We start from the raw sequence: 6338 nt of genomic DNA on the forward strand, positions 1-6338 counted from the left end.
CTAATTGACGCAAGATCCTATCCAAGCCAGCAACGACAACACCATCGAGCACAACTTTTAAATTTCCTTCACGGTTTGCTTCCCTATAAAACTTTCCCTGTCCTAACTCATACTCATTTCTCACTTTAAAGCAAACTAGAGGCATTCTTTTTGTTTTTTGTTTCTTCTCTTATCTCTTTTAAATAAGATATTCTTCTCTATCTAGAATTGAAACAACAACAACATTAGTATAAGTAATGCATTCAGAATTCAATGAACTAATGAATGAAATAATAATGACAATTTATGTTTTTTGCTAAAATCGTTTAAATAGTCCTGAAATTGTGTTTTTACGCAATTTCACCTAATTTTAACAATTTCACCTAATTTTAACAATTTCACCCGATTTTACCAATTTTCAAGTTTTTAGAATGATTTATCATGTTAAACATATATTGACTTGTAAAATCATACGATTTTACGAGTTAAATCATGATTTTAACAACCTTGATTTGGACCGAGTCAATATAACCTTAAAAGATCCATTAGGAGTCATTGGATGGTTCACGAGCCTAATTTAAAGCATAATAATGAAAATTGGCTTTAAAGCCCATTTTAATATTCACCAATTTTTTAGGTTCAGTGCCCTTGTTTCAAGAATTGAGAATTAGCTTTCAGACTAGGTTTTGATTCCAAATTACTTCGTAAGAAAACCCATGTTAAGTTTAGGAAAACAAGTAGAAAGACTTGATAGGTACATTAGTATAACATAGAAGTAACTTATCTTAGTTATGATATTTTAGGGTGATGTGTTTTTTTTAATATAACTAGTTTTTTTATTTAAAAATCTTTAAAGACTATTTAAGATTTTTAGTTATAATAAACTAAATGACAACTCTTTATTCAATTATATATTTTCTGGGCCATGTTTATTTCTCGAAAAGTGGTTTATGAGAAACCACTTGTCAAACTTTCATGTGTTTGTTTGCCATTAAAAAAATTAGTTAACAGAAAATACTTTTTAGTCAAAGGAAAATTTGGCTTGGTTTCTAAGAGAGTGATTTCCTAAAAAATTTGGACGGAAAACACTTTTTGAAAGTTGTGAAAAATTTAGAAATGTCATATTATTTGCTGATTATATCAAATTTGATTCTCAAACTTTTGATTGCTATATATATTTTGTTTTGAATATTTATTATTCAATTTCATCTTTTAAAATTTAATTTTTATATTAGCTTTGATTTTCATTTTTATAATTGTTACTTGCTTTTTTCTTATTATTTTTTATTACAATTTTTTATTTATCAAATTTGATCCTTATTCTTTTGATTGTTACTTATTTTATTTGAAATATTATTTTATTTAAAATAATTTATGAAATGTTAATTATTATTATTATTTTAATTTCTTCATCTTTTATTTTTTATTTTTAGATTTGATCTCTATTATTTTGATTATTAATTATTTTATTTGAGATAATTTATGAAATTATATTTTTTTCAATTTCATTCTCATTCAACGTTTTAGTTTGTAAGATTTATTCTTTATTATTTTAATAAACTTGAGAAATATAAAATATTAATAAGTTATTTTTCATCTTATTTTCTATGACATAATCAAATACTAGAAAGTATTTTTCAATTTTTTTTTCATTATACTACTAAATATTAGAAAATAATTCACTTTTCTGGAATTTACATTTCAAAACAAAAATATTTTCCGGTAAATAAATGAGATCTAACCATGATTTCAATTAACTATAATTATTATTGTTGGAAATATTGTAGTTTGAGATATTTCTTTGAGAAATAAGAATTTCTTATATCTAATTTAAATTAGCAGGTTTATCAGGAGATTTCAGTTTTTTACGCTGTCTATATATTGTGAGGAATGTTTGTTGAATAAAAAAGCAGCCAGCGATCATGGAGCAAGGCAAAAAAGTTGAAAATGAGATGACGAGTGAATAGCAGACGGCCCGACAAAACCCACTCTTATGAATCTCTTCAAATATATTTAAGAGCCCAGCATGTTCTCCCAACAGCACCACCCACCTTCTCCACATGGAGTGGCTCTCCTTGTTCTTCACCGATTTCATGGAAAAGACATGACCTCCATCTTTTATGATAAATAACGACGTCGATCCAAACATTAACAATGACGAAAGCAAACACATACAAAGAATTAGACAAGGTACTGTAGATCCATGCATGTTCTCAGTTTTGTTTTTGGACATGAGAAAGGATCCAAAGGGTTGGCAGCTTCAAATGAATTTCTCCATATTTTATGAACACACGCTTCTCTAAGTCTCTATGATGGTTATCTTCAACATGTCATCGTCATACTGTGGGTCGCAGGGCTTCTGATCCATTCCGGGACCTTCTTGCTGCACCAGAAGAGGCCTTGTTAATGGCGTTCATTAACGTCCTATCATGTTTGTAATGGCCGCGATACATCATATGATACATTGGATATCAAATGCATCTTCCTTGGCAATGGTGACATGCAAAGCTAGCGCTTTCCAGCCGTTTAATTCATAGCCATGGACCAAAGCTCTGGGCAAACATACATGGTTTGAGAGCTTAGATCAGCAAATTATGTCAACATATTTATAGCTCATTGTTTTTTTTCCCTCTTACAAGCAACAAAGTTCATGCCAAGAAACGACTAAAGACCTCACGGGGGAATCAAAGACGAATACAAAAGAAAAACACAAATAACTTAACAAGAAAATAAAACTTGGAGATCAGCGTGCGGCCAGTTGAGGCACCAAAACTCCATCTCCTGGAATAAAGCTATCACAAATAATTAAATAAAGTTGTCATTCTCATAATAACAACCGTTGGTCCCAAGTTCCCATCTTCCAGAGACATGAAAACAAAAACCTGTTCAATTGCAGCTTGAAAAGCAATGACTCATCGTTCTCTCTCTCTTTTTTTAGATCAATGATGGATTTGTGCATGTATTCTCATTTCCATCATGAATTGAAGCTTGAGCAGAAGTGGTATGACAAAAAGAGGGAAAGTCAACATTACTGTGGTCAAGCCATAATAAATACGGCCATGGATTAACGTCATTTCAAAAGCACGAAAACATTATCAATAAATAAATAAATATATGAAGAAGCTAAGTCAGCAATATTGAACGTTATCAAGTCAAGCGCACAGACGCTCATGATGAATGAGTAGAAAAGTATGCTTGTAATAAAGATAAATAAACGGTTTGTTTTTATGTTTTAATTGAAAAAATTTAGTTTTTTAATATTTTTTTGTTTTAAATTAATTTTTTCTAGTGTTTTGAAATTATTTTTATATGGTGATGTTTAACACAGATTTTAAAGAATAAAAAAAATTATTTTAATGATTTTTTAAAAAACATTTTATAAAATAACCATACCGAAAATACTTAAAAATGCAGATTATTATCTCTTCGAAAATTCATCATTGTATTATTAGTCCTGCATGCATGCTAATAGGAAAACATTAATTGCTGCACACTCATATGAGAAAACACACACATGCGTGTGAAGGGAAATGATTAACAAAGGAAATAAAGCGGATATTCATTATCATAATTAATGAACTGGATGCCATCCTTTTCGTTCTCATTATACAGTGAAAGTAACCACAGACTCATTTCATTTTCGGAGAAGAAAAATACGGAGGCATTGAAATTTGACAGACAAGGTTCCTTCCAGGAAAGTGGGGTGGGACACCAGGGACAAAATCCTGAAGAAACATGTAGCAGCCAGCTGTGAACTTGTGCCCATAGATTTAAATCTCCAACTCATTTTTTCTGAAAATTGATTTGAAAGCCGCGACCATTTTCGCTGTTCAATTGATATTGGGGTACATGTGAATTATGTCTCCATCACATTAGATGGGTTATGTTATAATGAATTAGGGAAGGTCATATTCATATTCATTTTTTTTTTTACTTTAGATATGATGGTATATTTTTTTTTATTGATATGTTATGTTATAATGAATTAGGGAAGGTCATGTTCATTTTCATTTTTTTTTTACTTTAAATATGATGGTATATTTTTTTTATTGATATGAATATCCGAACCAATTTATATATATTTTAACTAATTTTATATATTTTAAAATTAATAATTAAAATATAATAATAATTTATATTGGTAGGCACTGCTGTTTACTTTTTGACCAACAATGCAAAGGGACAAAGGGTCTGAATTAACTAAAGGTAGGTAGAGCATGAAGAGGCACACAGGTGCTGTTTTTATGCAGGGCTCAACTTGGGAATGTAATTGTATGCACTATTTGTAGATCTAAATAAAGCTTCACAGACTAGTAAACTATAGATACCACAGGTACGCTAGACTGATGCTTGGATTTATTACGAGGAAAAACATACTTTCAGGTGAGAAGTATGCACAAAACTTGCGATACCTCAATGTTTTCTCAATCTCTCACAATTGAGGTAATTGCATAATATATGAGTAACTATCGGGCTTGAGCAAAAAAGATTTCCCAAGTTATTAATTCATTTTTTAAGTCCAGACAAATTAAGACCCATTAGAGAGAGAGAGAGAGAGAGAGGTGAGAGAAAATGGGTATCAAACAGCATCATGGCAGTAAAGGGGGTCAATATTTTTTCTGTGGAGGAAATTCTATTTGGATTTTGTGTAACAGAAGATATTCATTCTACTGTGCGTACAAATGTGATTGTCAGGCTTGTTTTGTGGCTGAAAGAAAAAGAAGGCAAACACTGCATTAAAAGAAAAGGATGAGAGGACCAGCTATCCGTATAGGCAGCCTTTGCTCCTGTCTAATGGTCCTGATCTGATAAAACCACTGGTTTTTTTTAATTAAAAAACTACTTGACATTAGAGATTACATAAACATGAGCTCCAATGGGTTGATGATAGATTGATAATTTTCAAGACTATATATACAGGTCACCAAAAATGTGTCTTTATAGTTTAGTTGTGTATTAGCAGAGACAGAGAAGGAAGAGAAGTGGCAAGAAAGACGCAGTATCCATGCATTGCTTCGTTTTTTCCTTTTCCAAACATTGAGGCGGAGGAAGAGTTTCATGGAAGCATGGCTTGATTATTGTCGTTATTATTATTAATTTCCTTTTGTCCAAGACCCACTAAAAGTTTGATAGCTTTAACTGTTGCTTCTAGCTGGGAAAAATGTAAGGCCTATAGTTCATCAGATGTCGACTTTATGGATATCTTCTGGGGCTATATATACAGGACCATCTAATATGTATGCATGCACTATCATTTTCACTAACAACCTCATTACAATGGTAGGATCACTGGCCCCATCATCTCCAATGGATCACCAAACGAATTCTCTGCAAATCATGCATATACTTATTGTATTAATAATCCTCATTGTTTTCATAGAGTAAAGGGCTTGAAGGTGACAACTGAAAGTAAAATTTGGCTTTTCCATTGAAGAAGTCGCTAAGTAGATTTGTAGTGGATTAAAGGGTTACAAGTGTCTAGCTAGGTAGCAGTTCAAACGAATAACAAGGCGGCCTTGAAGCAAGAGAGTGATGGGCCACATACATTTCAGGAGGATAAGGTAAGGGTGATCATGGAGTCTTAGAGTGATCATGGAGAGTATCTCATGGTCATGCGATTTGAGTATTGAACGCCAATTGGATAAAATGCAAACAATATTGCGTAAACACAAAAACAATTTGCGATTTGAGTCTGTTTGTTATGCTTATGTATTTAAAGCAATTACAGTTACATAATTGTTTGATAAATATAAAAATGAGGTTAAATTTTGATAGAACTCACTACATATTGTGTTTAAAATATAGGAAAAATAGAAGCAATTCTGTGTTTTTTTTTTTTCATTTGCACTAGTCATTAAAATAATAAATAGTTTGATTTCATTTGCACTATATAAATAATTTTTTTTTTTGTTTTTAAATAAGTTAGTTTATGGTGAATTAAATTTACTCGTACTGTAATCTTAATTTTATTTTTAATAATATTTTATTTAAGTTTATTGCATGTTTAAATAATCATGAAAACTATAGTTTTTATTGGATGAATTTTGTACGTAATGGAATTGTAGATAATTTAATGTAACAATAAAAAATATTATTTATTTTATAATGTAATAATAGTAGTTAAATATATAATATTTAAATTTAAAATCATATATATATATATTACTTATTTTATAACTTCAATTTAAAAAGCATTTTTAATCAAATATATTAAATTATTTTTTATTTATTTTTAATTTTAACCACATTTTTATTTAAATATATATAAATATTAAATCAATTTTAACTAAAAATATGTTTTATAATTTTTTTTTAAATCATAACCATAACAATTATTACAATATGCCTACCTGTTGCAT

Source organism: Populus euphratica, unplaced genomic scaffold (assembly GCF_000495115.2).
Source record: "Populus euphratica unplaced genomic scaffold, PopEup_1.0 scaffold104.1, whole genome shotgun sequence".
Classification (NCBI taxonomy): Eukaryota; Viridiplantae; Streptophyta; class Magnoliopsida; order Malpighiales; family Salicaceae; genus Populus; species Populus euphratica.